Genomic DNA, 13,647 nt, shown 5'->3' with positions numbered 1-13,647 from the left:
AGCTGGCTCATCCTCTTGAAACTTACCAACAGGGCCTTAGACGCCTCTAACTCGGCATCTTGATCGACGATTTTTTGTTGCTCCCGGCTCGATTGTTATTGGGCCAAAGCTATCTCAGTCTCCTTAAGCTTCTTGTCCAAAGCCCAAGCCTCAAGGTTTTTCTTCTCCAGGTCCTCTATGGTGTGAAGTTTCTGAATGTTTGCCGATTTGACCTTGGAGTCAAAATCTCGGGCTTACTTATTGATCCACTTGAACTGCTAGGCCTGCTTATGACTCTTATTCTTCTCTGTCAATAGTGCTCGCTCAGAGCCCATCAGCTGTGTGGAAGACTTTTCTAAATCCCCCTTCAGTCGAGCGACCTCTGTAGTGAGCGCTTCAACAGTAGCTCGGGATACACCAGTTGATTCGATCAAGGCCTACAATTGTCTATTTTTGTGCTCAAGGAAGGCCAACTTCTAACACATCGTCAATCAGCTCCCTGGGCAGAATGGTCATCGCCCTGCTTTTAGCATCCGCCCAAGTCTGGGCCAAAGGACTCTAGATTCATATCGTGTGCTCGGGCGATCGGAGCATATCATTGCCTAGAGAGCGCCAGACATTAGTAGGCAGGTGGATAAGAGTCGATATGTGCTTACGGCCAATTGGATCGGAGGGTTCCGAAGTCGCCTGACCCTTGGATTTGGACTTTGAGGAGCAGATCATGGAAATTGAGGCCGCCAAATAAGCCGATGGTGGGAGGATGTGTTGGTTAGTACTAGGAAAATCATACCGGTTCCACTGTACAAAATTTTATACAAGTGTCGAACCTTTCCTTAAATAACCTATTGTGTTCTTTAGAAGTTAAATTAGGAATCGCAGACGGAACTTAACATCATTGATTCCAAATTTAACTTATCTGTTATTAATTTAGATTGCAAGTGGAACTTAACACTATTGATTCAAATCCACCTATATTAATTCCATTAAATAATCAAAATTGGCTTCAGCTTACGATGCAGCACATGGCCCTCTTGGATATGGGAGCAACCACCACCGCCTAGATAAAGTCTTTTAAGAAAAGCTAATATTTAATTTCCTTAAATAACTCTAGGTTAACAAAAAAGACAATTGAATCACAAATTCGAAAAATAAAGAAAACACAAACTCGAAAAATAAATTCGAAAAACTAGATCTAATGCCTATTGTGTTTGGTATTCTTACAAAAAGAAATAACTAGCATGATGCTGAAAACAATTACTAATTATACCTTCTCTTTGTATGCTAATGACTTCGAGATCTTCTATCATATTCCTCGCCTCTTGGGCGTCGTGGGCTGTGATCCCAAGATGAACACCACCCAAAACTTTATTCCTCTTCCTAAACGGCAGGAGAAGAAAAGGGAAAGGGAGAAGAGAGAGTAAACCCTTCGAATCTCCTTTGTATCTCACGTATTTTTTTTTTTCCCCTTTTATATATATTTAGAGAAAGAAAGAGAAATTTTCCTCTAGTTCCTTTTTCCATTTTTTTTCCTTTTCTTTCCTCTTGATTGAAATCAATCACCAAATCAATGGTTGATCTCCTCCTGCTTGGCACCAAGCAAGGTGGTCGACCACTTATAGGAAGAAAAAAAATTTATAAAATTTTACAAGAAGAAATCCTCTTATAAAATTTTACAAGCTCTCTTTCCTAAAGTGGATGTTAAAAGGAAAGTTTTAAAAATTAAAACCATGTTTTAAAATTAAAACTTCTTCAAAGTTTCCTTTTTAACATGAATAGAAAATTTTAAATTTTAAAACTTCTCTTCATTTTTCTAAAACCATGGATGTTTAAAAGGAAATTTTAAAACTTTTAAAAATTCTCTATTAAACCATGACCTAATTCAAATAAGGAAAGTTTTTAAAATTAAAATCTCTTTTAAAATTTATAGTTTTCTACAAAGAGAAGATTTTAAAAATTCAAAACAACCCTCCTTGTTTGATTAATGTGGCCGTCTACTTGTTTGGTCACCAAACAATAGGGTCGACCCCATAGAAGAGGATGTGGTCTGCCCTTCATTGGGTCGACCCTTCTTGGATACCAAGATGGGCTTATATTTGGATGAACTTGAGGCTTTAATGAGGCTACGACGGGGACCTAGAGGAGAATGGTTTTAACCTTCCTGAGAGCTTGAGTATCCGTGTTCGACACACAACTCAGGAGTTCATCGATAACTCATTCCACTAGAGTTTTATTATCGCACTTTTGCATCAATCCCAAATTACATTATGAGCTCCTTCTTATCATGAGGTGTGTTAGTCTCCCTGTTTTAAGATATAATGTGTCCACTAATTAAATAAATTACTGATAACTCATTTAATTAATATCTAGCTCAGTAGTACCACTCAACCTTATTGTCATGTTGGATAAGTCCACCATAGGGGGTTTAACATGACAATCCTATCTGAGCTCCTCTTGGGGACATTCTCAACCTAGAGGACACATGATTCCTTCTATAATCAACAATACACACTATAAGTAATATGATATTGATTTATCGAGCTAAACCTCACCCTTTGATAAGTCAATAATAAATATATGTGCTTGTTATTATATTAGGATTAAGACACACACTTAATAACTAAGGTCTAGTTCTTTTATTAAGTCAATAAAAAAAACTTACCTAAAATGGTCCTACTCAAGACACTTAGAGTGTACTAGTGTAATTTATTAGTCAAGATAAACTAATACCTACTACTACTATACCAATGGTTTGTTCCTTTCTATCTTTGTTGAGCAACTATTTATAATTTATAAGAAATAACATGATCTTCCACACACCATGTTATCTACTTTATAAATTAATTGAACAACTATATTTAACAAATAAATATAGACATATGATTCTTTTATTTCAAAATAAATGTTTACAAAAGCTAGGCTTTTGTATACAATCCAATCTCCCTTATACTAAAAGACTGGCCAGTCGCCATCTCCATTACATCATTCCTCCTCCATGCCGATCAAAAGCTTTCCCTATACAGATCTTTGCTGAAACTCAACCCTTATCGCTCATGGTTCCTTCGTATCGGTTTACAATCTCACGCGCGCTGGTTATCTAAGCTAGAAAGTTCTCGCCTTACTTTCTGGTTCCTTGGTTTAATGCTGCCTTCCATTGTGATGATTTCCGAGATGCATTAACACTGAGCCACAACACCTTTTGGTCGCCTCGTAGGCTCGCGAGCTAACTCTTCGATCCGGAAGTCCGATCCAACACTCCATGTGAGTAAATCGTCTCCTCTTAGAGTATAGCCCGACGAATCTCTAGTCTTCCCTGTACGATTGGAGTCCGAAATCAGCTTTGCCCAACTAACACTAACATTATCATAGTCTTTCTCTCGCTAACCTTGAGATATTCGATCGTTCTGACACTAGTGCATACCATACTTCGCTAACCATGCCCCAGTATAGTCTCTTGCTGGTGTTGCATCATAAGTGATACATCATACTGACCCTATGCTTCCTATCTCCATAGACATCTCTTTAGATAAGGCTACACCATGCCTAAAAGGTAAAAACCTTTCGAGTTCTTCGCAAAAGCAGGCAAGGCGAGATCTATATATGAAGCTTGAGATAGGCACAACATTCTTTTCTTGCGATCCCTTATGACTTTGATCCCAAGAATGTGTGCACATTCTCCTAAGTCTTTCTTATCAAATTGTTTGGACAACCATATGTAGGTCCCTTTGGAGGCTGACAAGAGGAGAGGGGTGAATTGCCCTATAAAAATAAACGAAAAACTTTTCTCGGATATTCAACTAATTAACAGACACTTGTAATAAAAAGGAAGAGACTAAATAAACAGAAATCAGACACAGAGGATTTACTTGGTTTGCAATCAGAGGATTGCTAATCCAAGGCAAAGATGGCGCACTATCTGATTCTCCTCTGGGCGGAGTAGCCTCTTACACTGAGATGACAAAGAATGAGCAAGAAAGAAATGAATTACAGTTCGTTCGAATTTAACCGATCAGATCTATACATATTATAGCCTAGTTCCGAGGCGCGAATAGGGAGGGATAAAAATTTTATCCCATGATTAGATCGTTACGCGATCTTGGTCAATCGGTCAGGCGCGGAAGTGAGCGCGAGGCCCAAAGTCAACAACGTTGACTTTTCCAACTCCGTTGCCGCTCTCGGTCCGGGTCTTGTTCCGGCTCCGCTAGCTTGGGTGATCTCGGTCATCCAAATAGGGCTCATCCAGTGCCTTTTCCTCGAGCAGAGCGACTCGTCCCCCGAGCGCGCGTCTTTCTTCCCATCGGTGTACTCTTCAGTGGTCACCTCGCTCGACGGACCTGCATGCCTGTCAAGTAGTGTATACTAAAAGCCTAACTTTTGGTATAAACATTTATCTAGAAATAAGAATCACATTGAATGTCTACATTTATGATAAATGTAGTTGTTCAATTAATTTATATTGTAGATGACATGGTGTGTGGTGTCACGAGATCATGTTATCGTACCTTATAAATTATAAGAGCTCACCGACCATGATGGAAAGAACCATTGGAAGGTCGAGTGTAATTAGTATTTGTTTATCTTGATATAATTACACTAGTACATGAGTGTATTGAGAGGACCATTTGAGGTTGTTTCTTTTATCTTGACTTTATAAAGGAACAAAGACCTCGTTATTATGGAAGTGTGTGCTCTTAATCCTAATATAATAACAAGCACATATGTTTGATATTTATTTCTTTAATTTATCAATGAGTGAGATTTAGTTCGATGAATCAATAAACCCGATAAGTTGGGAAATGGTATCACTTATAGTGTGTGTTGTTGATTATAGAAGGAAACTATGTCCTAGAGATACTAGGTTGATAATGTTCTCAAGAGGAGCTCATAAAGATTGTCATGTTAAACCCGCGGTGGACTTAGTCATTATGATAATAAGGTTGAGTGGTACTACTCTTGGACTTAGATATTAATTAAATGAGTTGTCGTGCACTTAATTAGTGGACATTCGATATCTTAAACACGGAGAGACTAACACACTCATAATAAGAAGGAGCCCAAAAATGTAATTTGGGATTGTTGTGATAGTTCTCTAGTGGAATGAATTATCATTGATAAAATTAAGTTGTGTGTTCGGACTTAACTAATTTTATCGGGAGAAAAAAACCTCCTCTCGATCCCTATCGTAGCCTCTTATTTGTAGAGTTCTATACCCACTACCCACCTTCTATACCATACCCAATAGGGCCGGCCAAAGCTAGCTTGGAGCAGGCTGAGGTAACTGTATTTGGTTGGCGGCCTACTTGAACCCAAGCTAGTGGGGGGGAAATTAAATTAAAAGAATTTTAATTTTAATTTTTATGGAAGAAATAATTTATTAAAGAGAATTTAAATTAAAATATCTCTCTTATAAAAGATCTAGAAAGAAAGAGATTAGATCTCTTTCCTTATTTGTAGATTGGTGAGATATTTTATTTTCTCTTAAAATTATTCACATATTGATAAAATTAAAATTATAGTTAAATTTATTTATGAATTTTTGAAGAAATTTTAATTTTAAAATTTCGGAGATAAATTAGGAAGTTTTAATTTGTTGATTGAAATTCTCCTAATTTTCATAATGGAACGGCCAATACATGGATAAAAGGAAGTTTTATTTAATACTTCAAATTAATTCATGTCAAGAAAAATTAAGGAAATTTTATTGTAATTAAATTTCCTAATTTACTATAAATATAATAAGGTGAGGCTAACATATTCTATTTTTCTCCCTCTTTTCCTTAGTGTGGTGGCCGCTTTCCTTTCTCTCTCTCCCTCTTGTTGGCGAAACCTATCTTCTTGGTGGAGCTTTTGTTTGTGGCGGATCAAGGAAGGAGAAGAAGGAAAGCAAGTCTCATCTGTAGCATCCTTTGGAGCATTGGTGGTGGCGAAATTCTTCCTGAAGAAAATTATTGTCATCCTCTTCCTTTCTTCCTCTTTGTGGTGGCCAAAACTTATCTCTTGTTTGGAGTTCTTGTGGTGGCGGATACTACTTGAGAAGAAGAAGAAGAGAGAAAGTATCCCTTTGAGCTTGGTTAGTGTTTTATTCTTCGTCCTTGTGAAGCTTCTTTCTTTGTGGCGAACCTAGCTAGGAGGAGAAGAAGGTGGGTTCTCATCGGAAGATCGTTGCTGCCCACACAAGTCGGGGTTAGAAATGTAGAAGATCAAGAGGTCTTTCTAAAAGGTATAACTAGTAATTTTCTTTCCGCATCATACTAGTTATTTTTGGAAATAATACTAAATACAAGAGACATACGATTCTAGAATTTGAATTTGTTTTCGATATAGTGTTCTTTTTTTTTTTTCCTTGTGATTTGATTGTTCTTTTCGGTTAACCTAAATTTTGGAAATTAAATATTAGCTTTAAAAGGTTTTGTCTAGTTGGTGGTTGCCCATATCCAAAGGCCTCGCCTCTCGCCACAGACGAACCAATGAAATTAATATTTAATGGAATTAACCTAAGGTGACTCGTCGACGTGTTAAGTTCTGCGGGAGATCCAAGTCAAAACCTAAAGAACAAATAGATTAAGTTTTCAACGTGTTAAGTTCCGCGAGCGATCCAAAATTTAATTTAAAAGAACACATGGTAGCTAGGAAAAGTTCAGACCACATTTTGTACAGTGGAACCTCTAGGTTTCCGAGTAGCAATGCCCTCTCCTCTCCATCTTTGGAGTCCCTCGCCTTCCGACTCCTTGCCTACTTACACTTAGACACAAGGGTTAAACAAACGCAGAATCTAACTTAACTTGTTTGATCACATCAAAACACCTTGGAGTTCCAACAATCTCTCCCTTTTTGATGTGATCAACCCAAGTTAAGTTAGGGTAAACATATGTAATAAAAATAATTTATATTCAAATAAGTCCAAATATTTTTCAAATGAAAAAATTATATTACCTCCCCCTAGACTTAACATACTTCTCCCCTTTTGATCACATAAAAAATTGGGGTTATAAACAAGTCTAAGGTAAATTAAAAAAAGCATTTTTAAGTGTAAAAAAAATTTTAAACATGTCTAAGTCAAAATTTTCTTTCGAAAAAAATTTAAGTAAAACATTTTTTAGAAAAAAAACAGTCATAAGTGTTTAACAAAAATTTTCTAAAATTTTAAGTTTGAAACTTATTTCAACATTTCCTTAATTTTTTTTTTCTAATTTTTAAAAAAAAATTCTAAGTTAATTTTCATAAGAAACAATTTTAAGTCAATTTTTTTTAAAATAAATTCTAAGTCAATTAAAAAAAATTCTAAGGCAATATTATCAATTTTTTAAAAAAATCTTAAGGCAAAGAAAATTCTAAGTTAACTTTCATAAAAAAATTTCTAAGTCAATTTTCATAAACAATTTATAAGGTAAAAAAAATTTCTTAGTCAAGTTAAAAAAAATTTAAATATTTTCTAACACAAAATTGAATAACTCTTTTAAAGCATTAAGTAATTTAAATTAATGCTTTTTCAGTTAGTCAATTAAACTTTTCATTTTGATACTTGGCTTACAATGGAGCAACAACCACTTCCTTAGACAAAGCCTCATAATGAAATTAGTTATTTAATTTCCTTGCTGAAAATGCTAAGTCTAATTTTAATTTTAAATTAAACAGGTTTTTGGAACCCAGTAGAGGTTCCTACCTACAGAATTAACCAATTATTTCCTAGGTACATAGATTTTTGATATATTTCTAATTTGACTTTGATGAAATCTATAATACCAATTTAAACCTCTATAATTTCTAAAAGTAGAAATATTTGAACCATTAGATTTTTTCAATCTTTTTATTTCTTCTTTTAGTTTTTCATTTTGAATTTTCAATTTATCAAAATCCTCTATAAGACATGATTTTGCCAAAATTCTTTTTGTTTCTAAAATTTCATTTTCTAATTTGTTATTTTTATTTTCTAATTTATACATGGATTTAGTCATTGCCTTAATACCAAAGTAAAGTTCATCAGGGGGTAAGAGGCATACCTCATATCATTGTAGTGGCCTCCCCGAATGCTCACTTCTACTCAAGTCGCTCCCCTTCATCGATGTTGGATGTACTTTGTCCTTCATAGCTTGCCATCTTGCTATCCCGACAGGCTTTCTATCTCGAACAGTGCGCTTGATGAAGTGTTCTAGTGTGTTTCTTGTGTTTCTTTGTCTTCTTTTTCTAGTTAGGGGCAATCCTCTTTTAAGTGTCCTTCCTGACCTTTGGTAGCAACACACTATTTCTTGGATTCTTTTTATTCTTTCTTTCAATTTTTAGATCTAAAAACTTTTAAGTTTCTTCTTCTTGGTCTTCTTGGTCCACGGGTTCATCCTTCTTGGTTGCGTTCGGTCCTTCTTTTGTTGTAGCTACACAGTTTCACAAACTGTAGAAACAACTCTGAAAATCCTAAAGTACTTTTGAAATATAGGCATCGGTTGATGTCTACTCGGAGTTCTGGCGTGCGTATCTTCTCTCGATTTGTTACGTTCTCAGGGTTCTCAAGATCGCAAAAGTTCTTTTACCTTTGCGTGTAGATTGGTTACCTTCTCACCTTTTTCCAAACGAATGTTCATCAACTCGGAGGATGTCTCTTACCTAGCGAGCTTCACTTCGTGCCGTGGAGTTCCGAACTTCTCCCGAGTTCTTTAGCGGATGAAGTTCCAATCCGGTTGACCTCTTGACCACACTCGGGTGATATTCCTTACGGCTTGCTGCTATATATACAGCCTTCTTCGAGTGCTCTCTCTCTTTTTCATCTCCATCGATTAAGTCGGAGTTAAAAACCATACTTCATTATAAACCGAATTTGAAATCGGTTCTTAGGAATAGCCTCCATACGAAATCTCAGTTCTCAAATGTGCGATGCAGTGCGGCCATCTTGTTGCTTCGATCGTGATTAGTCCTCTTGAGCGCCTCTCGATACCACTTGGGTCCCTTTGGGCGGAAGAGGGAGGAGGTGGTGCCCTATAAACATAAGCGAAAACCTTTCTTGGATATTCAACTAATTAATGACACACTTGTAATAAAAAGGAAGAGACTAAATAAGATGGACACAACGGGTACTCGGTTTGCAATCGGAGGATTGCTAATAGAGGATGGCCTATCGATTCTCCTCTCAGGTAGTAGCCTCTTCAGCGTTGATACAAAGAATAGAAAGCACAGAAGAAAATGAATTACAAGTTCGTTGATTTAACTATGAGATTGCTATATTTATGCCTTTGGCGTGAAGGCCCGAAGGGTTCAAGGGCGGGGGATAAAATTTTATCCGATGATTAGATCGCGTTACGCGATCTTGGTCAATCTCCGGTGGGCAGCGAGGGTTTGAGCGCCCTGCCATCAAAGTTGACAATGATCTTTCAGCCTCGTCTCGGTCCGGGTCTTGTTCGCTCGCTCCCGCTAGCTTGGGTGATCTCGGCCATCGAATAGGGCTCCACCGAACCCAAGTTTTTCCTCGGCGGCTCCTTCCCGATTTCCGAGTTTCTTCGCTCGCTTGGCCCATCGTGTCCATGCCTCATGGCTCATAGCAGGCACCTGCTCGCTCCGCCTCCCGTCGTCCTTCTTGTTATCGTGTCGTCCTTGGTCGACTTCCTTAGGTTCTAGCCCCGTTTAGAGGTTAAACAAGCGAAACCTAACCAACTTGTTTGATCACATCAAAACACCTTGGGGTTCAACAATCTCCCCTTTTGATGTGAGCAACCCAAGTTAGAATAATATATGCAATAAAAATAATTTATATTCAAATAAGTCCAAATATTTTTCAATTGAAAAAATTATATTACCTCCCCCTAGACTTAACATACTTCTCCCCCTTTGACCACATAAAAAATTGGGGTTATAAACAAGTCTAAGGTAAATTCAAAAAAGCATTTTTAAGTGTAAATTTTTTTTTTTAAACATGTCTAAGTAAAGACACTCTTCAGAATTTTTCTTCAGAAAAAATTTAAGTAAAACATTTTTTAGAAAAAAAAGTCATAAAAAAGTGTTTCTAAAATTTAAAGTTTTTAAGTTTGAAACTTATTTCAACATTTCCTTAAATTTTTTTTTCTAAATTTCAAAAAAAAATTCTAAGTTAATTTTCATAAGAAACAAATTTAATTCAATTTTTTTAAAAAAATAAATTCTAAGTCAATTAAAAAAAATTCTAAGGCAATATTATCAATTTTTTTTTTAAAAAAATTTAAGGCAAAGAAAATTATAAGTTAACTTTCATAAAAGAATTTCTAAGTCAATTTTCATAAACAATTTATAATGTAAAAGAAATTTCTAAGTCAAGTTAAAAAAAATTTAAATATTTTCTAACACAAAATTGAATAACTCTTTTAAAGCATTAAGTAATTTAAATTAATGCTTTTTCAGTTAGTCAATTAAACTTTTCATTTCGATACTTAGCTTCCAGGTCGTGGCGAGGTACTAGACATTCTTGGTTATTGGAGCAACAACCACTTCCTTAGACAAAGCCTCATAATGAAATTAGTTGTTTAATTTTCTTGCTGAAAATGCTAAGTCTAATTTTAATTTTAAATTAAACAGGTTTTTGGAACCCAGTAGAGGTTCCTACCTACAGGATTAACCAAGTATTTCCTAGGTACATAGATTTTTGATATATTTCTAATTTCACTTTGATGAAATCTATAATACCAATTTAAACCTGTATAATTCCTAAAAGTAGAAATATTTGAACCATTAGATTTTTTCAATCTTTTTATTTCTTCTTTTAGTTTTTCATTTTCAATTTTCAATTTTGAATTTTCAATTTATCAAAATCCTCTATAAGACATGATTTTGCCAAAATTCTTTTTGTTTCTAAAATTTCATTTTCTAATTTGTTATTTTTATTTTCTAATTTATACATGGATTTTTAAACTGTAAATTCATTAAGTACTCGAGGTAAACTTCAATACATGCTCAGGACTTATAGACAGAGATCAACTTCAGAAGCTTCATCTACATCGATGTTTTCTCCTTTCATTATTGTCATTAAGTCATTGCCATATTCTTGATCTCGGACTCGAGATAATGAAGTGTAGTCCCAAGTGGCTTTTAGGTTCTTGTGTTTCTTAAATTTCCTTCTTTATTTTCTTTCACACAGCTTTAAATTTCCTTTTTGGATTCTTTTATTCTGCATTTTTTAAATTTATTAGATCTAAAAACTTTTAAAGTTTCTTACCATATATCTTCTTGGTCTTCTTAGTCTAACTCGAATGTTAGAGTGTATATCTTCGAAGCTCTTTTGTAAACATTTATTTTGAATAAAGAATCACATTTGGTCAAATTGTCTACATTTATAGTTGTTCAATTAATTTATATTGTAGATAGTATGTCTCTGTGAGAAGAGAATATTAAGTACCTTATAAATTATAAACAATAGCTCGATTAAATGGAAAAACGAAACAATCGAAGGTCATAGTGTAATTAGGAATTAGTTTATCTTAACTATATATAATTACACTAGTACATAGAGTGTTTGAGTAGGACCATTTGAGGTTGTTTCTTTTATATTGACTTTATAAAAGTCGATTATTATGGAAGTGTGTGCTCTTAATCCTAATATAATAACACATATATATTTAATATTGATTTCTTTAATTTATCAATGGGTGAGATAGTTCGATGAATCAAATAAGCCCTGATAAGTTGGGAAATGATATCACTTATAGTGTGTGTTGTTGATTATAGAAGTGTCCTAGTAATCTTGATAATGTCCCCAAGTTGAGCTCATAAAGATTGTTATGTTAAACCCCGCAGTGGACTTAGTCGAGACGATAAGGTTGAGTGGTACTATTCTTGGATTAAGATATTAATTAAATGAGTTGTCGGTAACTCACTTAATTAGTGGACATTCGACATCTTAAACACGGGGAGACTAACACACATAAGAAGGAGCCCAAAATGTAATTTGGGATTGCATGCGGTAGTTCAATAATAGTTCTCTAGTGGAATGAATTATTATTGATAAAATTAAGATTGTGTTCGCGAACACGGGATGTAATTTTATCGGAGAGAACCAATTCCTCTCTCCTATCGTCCTGATTTATTATATATACTATGCACACCCACCTTCTTATTACCCATGAGCCGGCCAAGCTTGTGGTTCGACTAGGGCCAGGCCAAGTGTTCATGGGTGGCTAACAACTAGCCCAGGCTTAGGTGTGGCCCCCCATAAATTAAAAAATCTTAATTTTAAAATTTTCTTATGTGGAAGATATAATTTATTGAAGAGAATTAAAATTAAAATATCTCTTTTACAAAAGATTAAGAAAAGAGATTAGATCTCTTTCCTTATTTGTAGATAGGAAGGGTCGTCCATCCTGGGCAGAGTTGTCAGACAAGCCAACTCATGGCAGGGCGAGTCGGCTCATGGTAGGTCAGCCATTTAGCGGGGCGGGTCAACCCATCATCTTGGCGGATTGAGAAATTCCCAATCCAACCCAATCCAAAGACGATTGCGGGTTAGACGAGTCAACCCGCGGGCCTATAAATTTTTTTTTAAAAATATGCCTACTGTAGGAGATCTCTCCGTTAATTTAGTCTCTACGATTTTAATCACTTAATTTGAGTGATGGATGACTTCTTCTCCGATCCCAACTTGCTGATGACGAAGGTGGCGTTGTTCGCTCTAGTTCAGGCTCTCATCTATCTCATCCTCTCCAAGTCCTCTACCATCTTCTTCGATGACAGGGTGAGGATAAGCCTCAGCCAACGCGCTCCATCAACGTCCACCGTTGGCTGACCTTGCTTTCCAACATGCTTGTTGGAGGTAAGGTCTTGTCGTTAGTGTCGAGGTCTTACCATCAGCGCCGAGGCCCCCCGATGAGAGGCTTGACTATAAAATTTAGAATGATCCACGACCTGCTTGTGCTACCTACTACGGTCGTGGATCCTGTGAAGATGATGTCTCTTTAATTTTAGAAAGTTATGTTAGCCTCCCCTTATGTTTGAGAAATTATGTTAGTCTCCCATTCATTTTAGGAAATTCTATTAGCCACTCCTTTATTTTAGGAAATTATGTTAGGATTTGTCTTAGATTTTAGGAAACTATGTTAAGGTTCTAAATTTTGGAAATTAATATTTAATGGAATTAATAACCTAGGTGATTTGGATCGACCGTGTTAAGTCAGGAGATCCAAGTCAAAACCTAAATGAACAAATAGATTAAATTTGGATCAGGGCGTGCAAGCGATCCAAGTTTAATTTAAAAGAACACATGGTAGCTAGGAAAAAGGTTCGGACCTTTGTACAAAATTTTATACAGTGGAACCATTAGGTTTTCCGAGTAGCAACCAACAATTGGTATCAGAGCTAGGGTCTCTGTGTATTTGGTATTAGTTTAATTAACATGTCATACATAATTTAGGCTGGTTAATAGTAGGATGTGCTAATTTTGTGGATGCAGGATCCAACTATTATGGCTTATAGTTTTTATGTGTGATTGGACCCTTGGACATGTCAAGGGCATTTATTTGTGTGCATGATTGTATTATAAAATACGGCAGGAGCTGTATTTTATTAGGATTTTATTTTGATCTAGTTACATGTACATTTTTATGGAATATAGGATCGATGGATGTAAAAATTTTTTATTTTATGTTCGATCACATGTACATTCTCGAGGAATATAGGATAAAAATATAAAATTCTATTTATGTGAATCGAATCTTGTAAGGCGTG

The sequence above is a fragment of the Zingiber officinale genome, chromosome 1B (assembly GCF_018446385.1).
Source record: "Zingiber officinale cultivar Zhangliang chromosome 1B, Zo_v1.1, whole genome shotgun sequence".
Classification (NCBI taxonomy): Eukaryota; Viridiplantae; Streptophyta; class Magnoliopsida; order Zingiberales; family Zingiberaceae; genus Zingiber; species Zingiber officinale.
The sequence above is the reverse complement of the archived record's forward strand: the minus strand, read 5'-3'. Positions refer to the sequence as shown.